This window comes from Synchiropus splendidus, chromosome 6 (genome assembly GCF_027744825.2).
Source record: "Synchiropus splendidus isolate RoL2022-P1 chromosome 6, RoL_Sspl_1.0, whole genome shotgun sequence".
Lineage (NCBI taxonomy): Eukaryota > Metazoa > Chordata > Actinopteri > Syngnathiformes > Callionymidae > Synchiropus > Synchiropus splendidus.
In genome coordinates, this window is record NC_071339.1 from 21,464,712 (window position 1) to 21,478,195 (window position 13,484).

The 13,484-nt window shown below is 41.1% G+C and overlaps 1 protein-coding gene across 2 annotated transcripts in view; it reads left to right on the plus strand.

The window, feature by feature from the left end:
• The window catches only part of tafa3a (TAFA chemokine like family member 3a), a 133,899-nt gene that overhangs the window by 28,677 nt on the left and 91,738 nt on the right, over positions 1-13,484 (plus strand). The gene's annotated exons all lie outside the window — the stretch shown is intronic.

A 13,484-nucleotide genomic window follows, 5' to 3' on the forward strand; every position in this document is an offset into this window, starting at 1 on the left:
ACCTTAAACATGAATAGATAATAGTGGACAATAGATAAGGCTGAACTGGAACAGGAATGAAAACAGCGCTAACATGACTAGCTTGTGAAATTCTGAGCATGAATGTGACCAATGGCATGAAGCAGGAGTAATGTTGTTCGGTCTTCATGTGACCACAATTACAATGTGTGCCCTTGCTTTGATTCCCCTTTGATCCCTACTGGAAGCAACGTTAATAAACATGCCACAGTCTGTGTCATAGTGTTGATGTCTGAATGGTTTTCTGTGCTCAGACTCTGGAGTAAATGCACCGTCCCTTCAGCTCAGTGAAGTCTGCTTCCGGACCCTCTTACTGCATGTTTGACACAGTCTGTCGGACCAACATAATTGGCGCCCCTTGTTGGGTATATCCCCACGCGTAATTTACGCTGTCATCATTGGTCTTTACATCCTGGAAAATGCCAGCAAAAAGTTATTGGCATCCTAGCTATTATTTTGTCTGACGCATTGCAGATTATTATTTATTATTATTTTATTATTTCATACTACTTTCCCATGGTCAGAGGTCAGAGGTCAAAACACATCCAACTGGTCTTTACAAGAAAGGACTTTCCTTTTGAGGCCAGCTTCTTTTATGCTACATTTGCAGCCATTTCCTTCAGAATTCTACTCTGTGATATTCATTCAGGGTTTTATTCCTTTTCATCTGATACATCTTGCCATCTGCCACAAATTGCAGCATATAGCTTCAGTGACTTTGCGTATTAGTTTATATGTGCAATTGTGTGTGTGTGTGTGGGCGGCACAAAGCTTATGGCTGCCCTCGTAGTTGATTCCTCTGAAGGGGTGGAGCAGACTCTGAGTGCAGACACACCTATTCATCACAGTGAAGCAGGGAGTTCATTAAAATAGCCCACGCAGCCTCTTCTGTGGCTGCTGAACGGCAGCCAGCTCTTTCTCGACAAACAAACGGGGTCAAAAAAAAAAAAAAAAATAGTACGTGTTGACGTGGACCAGAAATATCCCCTAACAATCAGCGTCATGTTTTTCTTCTCAAATTACAAGTCAAAAGTAGACTTAACGCCTCGCGCAGAGAATCTGGAAATGGGGACAACAAATCAAGCGATTATTTTTAGATTTCATGACATTTCCTGCTCAGTTTAGATAACAGAACTATTGGGAAGATGAGGAATTAGAGCAGCTACAGCAGCAGGAAATCATCGCCGAAGTGGATGGACACAAAGTGCGGATATTGCAGTTCTTAATCAGACTTTAAACCCTTTATTTTCTCTCAGCTGCCACACCACCAGAATTGCTTTTCATTTTGATCAAATCCTGTTGGATCAAAATTCTTGAGGTTTGCTATCTGTTCACTCATACGCTTGCTATTATAACCCCATATATTTATGTCGTTTTTTTTTTAGATCATACTGTATGTTGCTCATTCTCAAATGAGTGTTTTGTTTGTTGTGTAAAAAGGCATCAGTTTCTGTCTGGATGGCTGTTTAACAGAAAAAAAGAAGTTAGTGGTTTTGGTGGTTTGTCTCAAGAGAGACTCTGAGGTTCTCCGGTTCTCCTTTTTGGCTAGTTTGAAGCTGGCAAACCAGAAATAATCATCTCATTAAGAGGACAGACATCTCATCTCTCCCAATATTTTTATTTTCCGTGCCACCAACGTTAAATAACCATCGCTTTGGTTGCTGGTTTAAAAAACTGGTTGGAAATAGGATTCTCCCCAAGATGGCTCTGTTTAATGGATCAATGGTAAGAAAGGCTGAGTTGGTTGTTTCTTTTTGTGTAGTCTCCTGCTGACTTGTGTGACCTTGTATTATCAGTGGCAGGCTTATCAGTTTTACAGATTTAGTTTCTAGTCTGAATCTATGTGTTGGTGAACTGTCTGCAGTAAAACTGATCGACATAAACACGCCACCACTGAATATAAGTCTATCATGTCACGCCATGTTGACTTCACTGATGCGACACGTCATCATCACTCAGCCACGTTTTTGGAGACCTCCTCAAAGCACCTTTGTGGACTTTGGTTGGAGCACACGAAGGCAGCAACTTCACCCACAGCCCACAACTGAGACTCCAACATTATGTAGTTAGCTCACAATGCCACAACAATAGTACAAGGTGCTTCAATTGCGCGTATAAGAGCCGTAGTCTGCTCCATCTGGCAGGAGTTAAATCTCAGCACACTTCATCCCATTCAATGTCCCCGGTGTCCGAACAATACCCCATACATCCCTGCTCACTTAATTTATTTCGAATATAATTAGAGCACAATAGATGCACAGAAAGATCTGGCCAGTAATTTGTAGCAGTTCATGCAGTGTGTGTTGGCGCACAATTTGCATAATTTCCTGAGAGAACACTGTGGCACAGCACAGTCCACTTACTGCAGTGAGCCAACCAAAAACAGACAGTTGGTCAGATTTTGTTGGACTTCATTTGCTCTCTGACCAGTGGGGCTTTGGGGTTTCAGTGTGTGCAGCTTCAGTGACCTCCAAAGATTTCTGCGGCAATTTCTAACACACGACAGCTGAGCATGCATCACTGGGCTGCATATGGGCAGCAAAGGACACATTTTTTTGAAAGTTGTTTTGTGGATTTCCAAGCGCATAATGTCAAACTTTCTACACAACAGCACAAAAGATGCTTGACAAAGCATCAAACATTTAGCTTTCCTTGTTTATTGTTTTGCTTGATTTACCCCAAAAAAAAACATGAAAATGACAATAGTCCAAATACTCTTGACCACATTCTTGACCACACACAAGTCTGTCTCTCCTGGATTACTCATATTTATTTTGGATATTGGCATTTTAAACCCATGTGTGCTTGCTAAAAACATGCTAACTCACTGCAGTGATACTTCAACCTCACTTCTCTTCATTTGCTCCATTTACATGCATATACAGCAAAGAAAGCTAAAAGCTAAAAATTAAAAAATCTTTGATCATGTGACTTCATTGAACCGGCAAGCTTGTTGGTTTTAAAGGATGCACATTTCCGCCATACTCACGAGTGCTCTGGGAGAACATGACAGACTGTTTCATCTAAGCCAATGTGTTAAAGAGGAGTTGCCCACATGTTTTGTCCACATAGAAGTGCATTTTCACTTGTTATTTTGGGCACTTGAACGCAGCACTTGCAATACTCATGTACAATATAACATCATCAGTCATCACTATCACCTGGGCATCGGTCTTGTTCATGTTTAGAGGATTTCAATTTGACCTTTTGGCTTTGTGGCAGTGGATTGAGCTTATTCATCAACCCCGTAGCTCCAAGTATGTAAAATGTGAGTCGCATGGCGTTGGGATATCCTACGGAAGGTGGAACATGTGTCTCAATTGAATACCTATTGCATCAACAGGCAACTCTGCAGGCTGCCTTCCGCATCAGCATTGGACACTGAAGTCCACTTCCCAACGTCAATATATTACACCCTGGGAGTGAGGATGGGTTGCAACAAAAGCCAGCGAGCACGTTTGAGTGACCGACAAATAAAACTGAACACATAACGTAAAGTGACCAAGAACTCCCGCCAGATGTATTGGATCATGCATCAATAGCAAGCTTTGCTTTTTGACTTGTAAATAGTTGGCTGCTCTTCTTCGAAGCCAGTGCATAAAAGCTTCAGTCATCTAGTAGGCTGATTAACACTTCTGGAAACACTCAAATCCTGCGGTAAAATAATGCATGAAACATCACTGGAAATAAATACACAACTCCCATCAGACCATGCAGTTCAGTAATCCAATCTCAGCACCTGGTTGCTACAGTGTGTTAACAAATCTGGCACAGGGACCAGCAGCAGCATCAAGCCAATTTTACTTTACACATTTGTGAGCCGTGAACAGTGCAGAGTTTATACAGCAGTATTGTGATTAAACAGTGCCACGTGGCATGATTTTGACAAAGTAATGAGCCACTCTTCTAGTTACTGCAAAAACAACATAATTACTGTAATGCATTACTTAAGAACGCATTAGTCCCAACACTGTTCACCACACACAAAACAAACAAACCAAAAAATCATCTCAATAGAAGCAAGCTTACGAGTATTTCTGAGAAAAATAGCTACAACTGTTGGCAAGGTCTGTCATTAATAAAGATGCCTCTCTATGTCATAATAAAATGCCAAAGGTGTTCTGATATTCTGCCAGGCCTCTTATCTTGAGTCTGTCATGGACGTTATCCTCCTATAAGCGGAGGCAACCTCAGATTTCAGTTTTGGTCTTACACAGCAGATGGCAGTGCAACAGGAACAGGTGTGGCATTTAAATGCACTTCTTTTTGGGAAGCAGGTGGCTGAGTGTGATAGATCATAGATGTCATATCTGCCTGGGCTTTGTTCTGTATTAGTACCAACAGAATGAGCTTCTCTGTTGTGCTGCAGTTGTGCACACGCGCGTACAAAGGACGTCAACACACACCAGCCAGCAGATTCATGGCTCACCATGTGTGCGTACAGACACACATTATCTGACTTACACACACACCTGCAGGGGAGTATGGAGGGGACCTGCGATGATAAAGAAGCATTGCTCTGTGTTGAAATCCCACCGTGTCAGACCTTCCCTCCTCTCTAATGACCTGCAAAAGTCCACCAGCACAAGAATACATGTGGGGAAAGCATGGCGTTTACCTGCTAGGCGTCATTGAAACGTGTGCCATGGTATTGGATTTTTTTCCCCCCCCTCACAATTATTCTTTCTCCAACGGTCAGAAAAAGATTATAAATACAGTTGTATATGCGTGTGGTTTCTTCTCCTCGGGGTCTGTTCAATTTCACTTCGTTCGTTGTTGATCTTTACTCACAAGGAGAGAGGCGTTTCAAACGGTAAACAAGACTAAAAATAATGACTCTGTTTGAGCTTTGCTGCTGGATCCTGCCATTCCCAAAAGAATAGCTCTCTAAATACGCGTCGTGCTCAAACAACAGACCACCTCACAGATGCTTTCCCGCTGTTGCTACAGATTTCCAAAACTGTCCCATTAATTTGGCCGCCATGATTCTGAACCAACGTGTATTCAGTTCTCAGTGTCCTGCTAGCAAGAGATCTACACGTCTCTTGGGATTAACTACGGTTTGTGGAGGTGGGGGGTGTTTTGTAAAGATCAAAACGTAGAAGCACTTGCATACAGGACTCACAGTTGGCGACAAATCATTGTGATATGTTGGTTTCCAAATGTACATTTAGCAGATGATTCATGTGTTCTCAGGAGGAATGCTTAGTTTGCATCAAAAAGTGCCCATATTGTGCTTTTCTGAACCACAATGAGCAGTCATCTGAAATATGCTCATGTCGTTTTATGACAAAACGGAAAACCCCCGAGAAATCAGTCGCCTTTTCTGGTCATGTTCTCTGTTACATTCATGTTGTGTTCAAAACTAAAACCACTATAAACCACTCTATATTTAAGTACATCACTTCAGTCTGCCTCAGCTTTCTATTAGCAAAACGGAAATCTAGTTCATCCCTTTGGGCTTTGGATTAAAGACTCAACGTTAGGTATGGATCCAGATCCGGATACGGACGGGGGCTTCCCTCCATGCTCTGCGTTCGCTTCGTCCGTCTTTCAGCACGTTTCCACAAAGCTTACGGATACAGGCCACTCGCAGCAGTAACACCGGAATTATTATTCATATTAACCAACATTTTGGTGGTGTCCTGGATTACCATCTGGTTCTGGTCTGTAGCAAGCTGTAGCAAGTGCCAACAACTTCCCCGCTTATTGTATGTACTGTGTGGGTGAGTTGGTGACTGCCACCTGCTGTCCAGTTGACGTCATTTCAGGAGAACACGGACATGAGGGCTATAAAAACTTTGCAGAGGTCTGCGCTAGAAATGACCATGAGAAAAAGTTCAACATTCCAGTAACACTCCCAAAAAGTTTCATAAATTGAAACTTTTTTTGAGTCTAGTTCAGGTAGCGAGGGAGTCCAAAACTTTTTCAGCTTCTTTAAACATTTAAAGCAGTTTAAATAAGTCACCGCCGGTACTCTGTGTGTCAAACGGGCTGCATTTTATAATTTTGCTTGTTTTATTATTCACAAACATCTTCAGTGTGTTTTTGAAGTCAGAGAAATTGCTTTAAATTTCCAGTCACCAGGATGCCTCTAAATATGTTCCAGTGTCTGCATGAAAAAATAGAATGAATATTTCATCTCCTCACTGTTGAATTAGGAAAGTATTGCAACCACCCCAGTGCTAGTCGTGCTTTTAACTGCAGTTTCATGTCACCAATGAAATGCTCCGGATGAAGACTGCAGGAGTAAACAGACTTTCTTCTCGAGCTGCTCTTGATGGGGAGTGGCTCCTCTCACATGATTGAGATCTCTGCTGCTATTTTTACTCCAACTTGTGCTTGTGTATATAATCAGGAGTCTGATTAGCCAGAGCATGCAAACATCAGGAAAAAAAATAGATAAATAAATGGCACAGAGTTGGGGTGCGGGCGGCAGCGGAGGCACACAGGAAAGCACTAAATGGTGGTTTATTATTAGCAGGCGGCTATGACATCATCCCTCTGAGGAATTGTGAACGCGCTGACAAGCTTCTCCAAAGCAACATCTGATTTGTGTGTTCTGACATCGCTCCCTACTGCTCACTTCATTCGGCTAAAACAGCTTCTAATTGTAGGTGATGATGATGTTGATGCCGAATAGAAGTGAAATAAATGTCTCTGAGTGTCAGCCAATCAAATGTGAGAAGGGAATCATTGTGATATGTTGATAATTGAGCTCCAACTGTTTCTTCTGACACTGTATATATTTGTATAGATTATGAACATGTGTTATTTTTAGTCCTCCCTCTCTTGCAGTCACACCTCTCTGTGTGCAAGCGACTTTTAAGGCGGAGCCCCTGCTGTAATGTCAACCTTCTGCCTCTGCAGCACGGCCTCCTACTCGATGCCAAAGAAAGGCCTTTTGGCTCAGCTCTTTTTCAGTCAAAACCCTAGAGCAGTAAGATCTGAAACATTTTAAAACACAAATGAAATGCTGCTGTTCAGCTGCCACTCCTTTAACAGGAAATAAGAGTCCAGGCAGAATGTGACGCCAGTCACAGTCTGTGGCTAATTTTAGCATAAAGCTTCTCTGTAGTTCACCACCGACTCTGCCTGACAACACAAGGGACGCTCTACTTGATGCACAAACATACATCTTCCTATCTTCCAAAAAAAAACTCCCTTCCGTCTGCTTCATTTGTGAGAATTTCCAGAGTAATTGCTGACATTTACGACTGTCTTGGCTTGAAAACAACCATGGATTGAACATTGATAGTCATGTTGATGAAAATTTTCTGAAGCTGATATTAGTGTTGATTTTTAGTTTTTAATGCTTTCACGGGGCTCATGAAATGACAAAATTGGCCCCTGGCCCAGAGATGGTAACTGCGTCTCGAACCTTCTGCAATTTAGAAAGATATTTCTGTTTATGAACTGGATTTCCGTAGCATATATATACTTTTAATTTAATGTTAGCTTTGGAATTACAATTGTTTTTGTGTTGTTGTATGACAGTGAGTACTTTTTTTTCTAAAATAGATTGATGCTGAAGTTTCCCAATGCAACTTTCTTGCTCCCTCATCGCTTCTTCTCTGCTGCCTACCTGGCGAGGTTTTCATTTTCTCCCTCTCTCCCTCCTATCACGCCATCTTGAGCATCAGTTCTTTCAACTTCTTCCATCCTCCTCTGAGGCACCTTAAGACCCTCTGGTGTTTGCATGAGCCTGTTTACTGCACTCTCGGCTCATCTCTGAGGTGTCAGCTACTCCAGGTGTAGAGCTGCTTCAATCAAAATTTCCTGACTGCTGCGAGCTGCGCAAAGAAACGTGTAAAGTGAATTCTATGTTTTATGTAACTCCCCGAATGATTCACAAAAGAAAATGTTTGTGTTGCACAGATCATTAAATATTGAGGGCAGAAGGAAACTCAGTACCCAACCAGTCTACAGACTGTATTAATCACTGATTCTCAAGAAGGTCACTTTGAGCATGATGAATAATCTAATACGTTGCAAAAAAAAAATGTTGTTTAATGTTCCGTAGAATGTGTGTCAGGGTTTTTCTTGTCCAGTTGAGATCAGATACAGGGAACAAAAATGTTCTTAGTAGCAATCGTAGCTCAGGCAAACAACTCCTACAATGGCGTCAAGAAAGGTTCAAGAACGTACTGAACTAGCTAGGCAATCATGAAGAAAAACTAAGACTCAACTTCAAATCCACGTTAACAACTCCTTTCTGCATTACTAATGACTGGTTGTCAATGCCACACCTCCCACTGCCCAGCTATCCAGCAGAGAGAAGAGGAGAGTGCAGACGGTGGTAGTGAGGCCTGGCACGTTTAGCAAAAGCTGGAGGAGACAGAAGAATCAAAGGTGAAGATTTATTCATAGGAATATGACAGAGAGACGTGGAGAAGTTTAGTGATGAAGTTAGGGAGGACGGATCAGATCTTTATCAGAATGTCACATTGGGAGTGGGAATTGCATTCTGTTAGCTAGGATTTGTCAGGGATCTAACTACTTCACTAATACTTCTTTCCATTTCAATATTTAATAATAATAAATTTAATAATAAAATACCACTGAACCTTTGAGCTTGTAACAAAATTAAAGGTCCATTATTATCTGTGGTGTCCAATACTGTCCTCTGGTGTTGATATATATATAAACTGTTTTGTTTTGCGATTTCTGTGCTTCATTCTTTCTTTTCTCAACTACGGAGGAACAGAAAGAAAAAAAAAATCAGTTTCAGACTTGAATGTCCATAATTTTATTTTTTCCTGTCACAAGTTCTGTGGCGCCTTTCATCAAAACATTTGCCTGTGCGTTTCCAGTCTTGGGTCAAGACAAAATCTAAATTTTGCGCTGAATGTCTTCCCTCAACATTAATGGGTGGCGACACAGTTATATATTGCTCATGAAGATGTGCTCATTTTTCTTTTGTTCTTACTGACAGAATGGAACTTGATCAAGTACGCTTTCTAAAAAACATGTCATCTAAAGGGACGCACTAGGAAAAGAGGGAAATACAAGAAAAATGCAGAGTCTCCAGAGAACATGAGGCTCACAGTCAGTGTGTGATCTAGCTCGATGAATAAAATACATTATGTCTATGATAAGGTAGCAGCTGGAGGCCATTACTAGTGATTTGAAATACAAGTGTACATTTTCAACATTAATGAATGGCTTGGTGTTGAATGAGTCCATGACTTTGTTAGATGTGAAAAAAGAGGGATGAAGTTCTCTCACAGTTTATGCGGTTGTTGGTGCTACTTCTCAACTCTACTACTGCTCAACCACTGCCACTGTTTTTTCCAGGTACGTTTCATTGGTTTAGAATATCATAATACATTACGATATTGTGAGATCATGATATATCGTGGGACTATCACATAGTGTTCCAAGTATCATGATTCATATTGTATTGTGAGGTTCATGCCAATGGTCATCCTCTATTGTAACTGTGCCTTTTGTATGATTGAACAAGTGTCTTAAAATATGTGCTTTCAAATGAAACCATTGAATAGGGAAGGCAAATAGATACAAATGGACACTTGCAAACACTTCATGACGTTAGATGACGAAGATGTGTCATTGGCTGCCTTGCTGTGTTTTGCTTCCTGCATATCCAGTGTTGGAGACGTTTTGTAAATGCCAGCATTCAACGTTTTTGCAACCTCTAGCATCGGCACTGATAATCTCACTTGGTTTGGTGAACCAACGGAGACAGAAATGGGCAGAGCCGAAACCGACTTCGCTGCTATGTCGCGGTGATAGATCTGTTAGAGGTATGAGGATGTTAACGTTAGCCTGGATGTGAGCCGACTGTTGTTTGTGAAGAAGACATAAAAACATACTGTTGTACGTCGTGTTGTATTATTCATGTTGTCGGACATGGTAGACCATTTGGGTTGCTAACATGTGATACGAGAGAAAGTAGTAGTCCTCATTACTAAAATGTTGTCCTGTCCAACATTGTTTTTAAATAAAGTACTTTGGTATCCTGGAAGTTTATCCACACTTCATATTCCCATTTCGTTTCAAGTAAGCTCCGGAGCTCCCTCACTTCTGAAGGGATCATTTCTTCTTGCCAGTGTGACTCTCATGTCGGTGCAGATCGGTGCACCATTTTCAACACCTACTGTGCCAGTGGTGAAAGAACAACTGATTGTTCAATATACATGTAGCTATTTGTATGTTCAAGACCAAAGGTATTTCTGTTGATGGACAGCAAATGTACAAAAATAAATAAATGCAGGAATGATGCGGCAGGAAACCTACCATAGCTCTGTGGTTATTAAATTTAGCAGGTATACTATCCTCGGAAAAGTTGGGTCTGCAGACTCCGGGGGAGACAGAAAAGCCAGACACACCAGTGGCTGGTGGACATTTTGCACAAATTGTGCTGCAGCCACACGGGTACATGTGGTGATTTAACTGAACACCGTTAGTCACTTTGTGTCTACTGAAAATACATTTGCCCCTTCAACTTCTATTCTGTCCTCACCACCCACACAAGTGAGCGGCAAAAAAAAAAAAGTGTAATATTCTCTGCTTCTCTTCTACAACTGTTTGTTCTCTCCAAGAAAGCTCCAAAAACATGCTCTGCCTTGGTTCAGTAGCAGGAAAAAGGTGTTTCAAGGTTGGACTAGTATTAAAAATATATTTGCAAGGTGTAGGCTGGTTACGATACAAGGTCCGTGGACACTTTTGTTTTATCCCACACAGGAATTCTTGTCCCTGAATAGTGAATAGCTGAATATTCTTTCAAATAAAGCAGAAAGATTGTGTGTCAAATAAAACAGAAAATCATCACTAGAGTTCAATAATGAAACAAAATATAAACTACATATTTAAACTATTAAAGCTTGCTTTGTCAACGCCTACACAAAAATGTTTTTGAATAATTAAATGAGTTGCTGGTTTCTGCTTCGACACCTGTTCAATTTAATACTGAGGCTGTCAGTGTTGCAACTGAATTACTCCGTCTGTATCTTGTAATATTTGTTGGGTAATTAACTTGATACCATGTGCCGTGTTGTTATTATGCTGCTGCATTGCATCTTAATACTGTTGTCCTCCAAAGCATTAAGATGTTCCATTATATTTGTCAGCAATAATCAGCCTAAAACTAGGTTTGACATTTGTTTTGTTCATGTCGTGTTGGTATTGTTTTCATTACAGTCTTCTATTGTAAACCTTTTACATGACTGCAGACTGTGGTCTTAGTGGTCTACCGTCTAAGACAACAACTGAACCACAGGATATTGTGCCTGCATTACAATACAGCTGTCCAAGGTAAAACACAAAGGAGACTTGCAAAAAAACAAAAAAAACAAAACAAAAAAACATCAAATACTTTGAAGAATGCACTGGTTTTATTTTTAACTGTAGAGGATTTTTGTCAAAACATCTGACGCCCAGCATGAAGCTGCCGTGTTTGGAGTGGTCCTCTTTTGAGGGCGTACTGTACATTCTGCCGATTAAATAAATTTCAACCTAAATCCAGACGTAATTCATGTCGTCATGTGACATTGCGTATTGCAGTTTTGTATAGTGTAGTTGCTGTATTTCAACTGACATTTGAAACCACAATCTTGGTAAATTTGTTTACTCCCCGCGCATGTAAAACTCAAGTCCTGGGAGCCAAATCCAGCTTGTGTAGTTACTGTACATGGCCAGCCATTAAATGCATCAGATAAATAATCAAAACTAATCTGAAGTGCACCAAAAACCAGATTGCCAACAAAGCATGATGATATTATGACCGACAACGATTAGTGCTCAAGCTCCGCCCATTGAGTGGCCAACAAGTGGTGATTATAAAACTGAAGAATTAATCTGTTGCAATCCTCAAAAGGGATGGATGGCTGAAAACAAGGCTGTCTGCTGTGTTGTAAGCCAGTGGTGAGTGTTTAGAAGCTCTGCCAAAACTAGTGCCTTCTAAAGGTGACACAGTCACTCATTTCATAGCAGGCTACTTCAGCGAGGTCCTCAAAGTGCTGGGCTGCGCAGATTTTTCTTCCGACCAATCAAGCGCACACGGTTTCACTGATTAGTTGTAAGAACACTGTAGTAATCCCTTGTTTCAGGGGACACCTGATTGGTTAACCTATTTGTCCTCATTTGGCTGGAACAAAAACCTGCACCACCCCAGCCCTTTGAGGTCCTGTGCTTTACAGGCTTAAATGAACACAAGTCTCACCTTCACCTCCTCTGCTGAGGTTCCTGCTTCCATTGTATGAACACTGTAGAGTTGCTCTCTCCCACGTGAGGGGCGAATGCTGTGTCCATGAAGCGTGTCACTGCTCGGTCCATGCTGCTATGAGTGCTGACATTGGACAGTTGATGTTGACGTGAGTCATCAGATCTGTTGGCCTCTTGCTGGCCTCAACAAAGGTCAGCAATTTTTAGGAATGAAGGTTGTGACATTTTTTTTTCAGTTAACTAATTTGAGCACTGTATTCAGGTGTACATTTCTGGATTTGCCCTCAAGTTTCCTTATGTCCATTTCAGCTTATAACTAGTGTTTTACCTAAGATGCTGTGGCTAAGCAGGTGCAGTTAGGATTGGGCCGTAAGAAAACATCAATACACTCAAATATCCTGTTACTTGATTTCGTGATATTATTTTTGGTGAAATATTTCAATACTTGTCCCATATCGTAATGATTTTTTTACGTCAGCTATATCAATGTTTAAGACATAGATTCTTGGATAGGCCGCTGCATTTCTGACTTGTTTACACCAACATTTTTGTTTGAGCAATTCATTCCTTTGTTGTAGTGCGAAATTTAACTGAAAGTGTAACTGGAGGACATCATAACCATACATTTGTTTTCATGCACATCATGCTGTGCTGCATTATCTGATACCTTCCCTTAAATGATGCTTCTAATTATAATGTATATTGTTGAAACAGTATTGTAAAATATCGGAATGTATTCTATCACCACTCCTGAATGGGGACATGTATCAAATCGCGAGATACCTGCCAATACACAGCCCTAGTTAAGATGTGCCGTCACCTCCTCGCCAAACTCGATTCTTTTAAACGGGCTGCTTTGACTGCCTTGGAAACAAAAAGTTGCCGACATACATCACTGCTGTTCTCACTATCGTTTAGTAGACCTTCTCTTTCAATCCTGCAGATATTCCTCTGTCATAAATCACCCTGCTACTCTTCTCCTCCCACTTCAGCATGCGCTATCTCCATCACTTCTCACCCTCTCTCCATTACTGTGTGAGCCTATCTAGTTGAAGAGGCTGGAAAACTCCCGTGTTCTAACGCAACAGTATGGTTTCCAATACATTACAGCAGTAGCAATCCAAATGAAAATGAATCCACAGTGGTGAGGTCAAATGATTGCGGTTTCTGTTACACAAAGCCATTTTGTTGACTTTATTATTCATTAATTTGACCCAGATGTTCTTGGTTGCGATTAACCTAACATTGTGTGGCACTTCAGGAAACCTTCCTACGAGTGA